Source organism: Ochotona princeps, chromosome 8 (genome assembly GCF_030435755.1).
Source record: "Ochotona princeps isolate mOchPri1 chromosome 8, mOchPri1.hap1, whole genome shotgun sequence".
Classification (NCBI taxonomy): domain Eukaryota; kingdom Metazoa; phylum Chordata; class Mammalia; order Lagomorpha; family Ochotonidae; genus Ochotona; species Ochotona princeps.
Window position 1 is genome coordinate 68,292,787 of NC_080839.1, and position 1,879 is coordinate 68,294,665.

A 1,879-nucleotide genomic window follows, 5' to 3' on the forward strand; every position below is an offset into this window, starting at 1 on the left:
GTGAAAACTCAGAGTCACTCCACTGTCATTGATATCGGTGGGAAGTCGGCACATGTGAGAGACGGACATGCTGTCTTGTCACCCGGCTCATGCCCACTTGAAAGCAAGTTTCTGAACTTTCTGCTGTCACTTTATTCTCAGCAAAAAAAAAAAAAAAAAAAAAAAAGCTATGCACCAGTCCTCTAAACTTCTTCAGCTCAGGTGTCACGTAAACTTTAGTTTGCTGAAATTCCTGGAACCCCCTGCCATGTAATTGACAGCCAGTGAAACAATGTCTAACATTTGTATGTTCTCTGTGGCCTCTTTCAGTAGCGGACAGGAAGAGAGACCACTGTGTTCTTAACATGAATGAATCCATTTACATTAACTCACAATTTTCTTTTCTCTTTTTACATGCATTAGAAAAAGAATAGTTACAATTATCTTTACTTCATTCCTCTATTCCCCATTTAATACCACTTGAAAAATTTCTGATCTTGGTGGGAAGATTGTCATTCTTTGCATATGTTGAAAGCATTCAGAGCTGGGTTTGTGGCATAGTGGGCAAAGCCATCATATGCAATACTAACATCCCATTTGGGTATTTGTGTGTATCCTGGATATTCCAATTCTGATCCAGCTCTCTGCTAATGGCCTGGGAAAAGCAGCAGGTCAAGTCTTTAGTCCCTGGGATCCATGAAGAAGAACTGGAAGAAGCTCCTGGCTGTTGGCTTCAGCCTGTCCCAACCCTTGCCACTGCAGCCATATGGGGAGGTAAGCAGGTTAAAGAGCTCTCTCTCTCAGTCTGTCTGTCTCCGTCTCTATCCCGCCCTGCCTCTCTGCCTCTCCCTCTCTCTGTAACTCTTAGAAGCAAACAAATAAACAAATAAATTGTGCTCGGTTCAACAGCACATATACTAAAATTGGAATGATACAGAAAAAATAAGTATGGCCCCTGTGTAAGGATGACATGCAAATTCGTGAAGCATTCCATATTTTTAAAAACAAACAAATAAATCTTTAAAAAGAGAAAACACTCTAGGAATTTTCCTTAAATAATATATTAAATTGTATTTAAAATAAATAAGCTGCTATTTAAGTTTTTTCTCATTGTTTTGATGCATCTATAATTCCCTTTACTTTAAATTTATATTTTGTGTATTAGCAACTTCTAATAATTGCATGAACATTTGGCAAAATGTGCAAGGAGCTTATATTTATTAGATTGCAAATTATTATGCAGTGTGCAATTTTGATTAGCAAAGTGCACCATGGTGTTTTTATGGATTAATAAGAGGGAAAATGTATGGTATTACCCAAGAGAAATGAGCTGAACATTTTAGTCCACAAAAATAATGGAAACAAATGGCTTGATTGTCCTATATGTAAAACCGAAAAAATAATTATTGCTAACATCTCTCTACCACCTGGCTCTTGAGAATACTTGAATGGTACTTTAGTATTTTTTTCTCAGAATATGCAATTTATAGCTAACTAAACCACCTGTGCCTTTTTCCCCATTAACAGCACTGAATACATATTTATTCAAATATATTTTTTTGTGTATGGGCAATGAATACAAATATAGAGAGTGATAAAAGAATATGGAAAATAATATTTCCAAGCATGACTTAGTATGATCTGGCTTGGCGAGCGAGAAGCAGGGTTTAGGGATACTGCTAGGAGTCGGCAGGACAATAACCAAGTTATAAGATAATTATTCCTCTTTAATGTTTTTCACCATGACAACTCAGTGCTAAAATTCCACTGTTACTCAGCTCAAATGACCGTCAAAGTTTAAAGCTTGAGTTTTATTGACCTCCTTCTGATGTCTATGACATCCAATCATCTGGGTATGTGAAACCAGATTGTTAACAGTGAGAGCAGCTCAAAACACTCG

The 1,879-nt window shown here is 36.9% G+C and overlaps 1 non-coding gene across 1 annotated transcript; it reads left to right on the forward strand.

The window, feature by feature from the left end:
* Positions 1-872: 872 nt before the first annotated feature.
* LOC118760703 (U6 spliceosomal RNA) lies at positions 873-979 on the forward strand. The gene has a single exon (XR_004996935.2). It is a non-coding gene; the product is annotated as a U6 spliceosomal RNA (small nuclear RNA).
* The last annotated feature ends 900 nt before the right edge of the window (positions 980-1,879 follow it).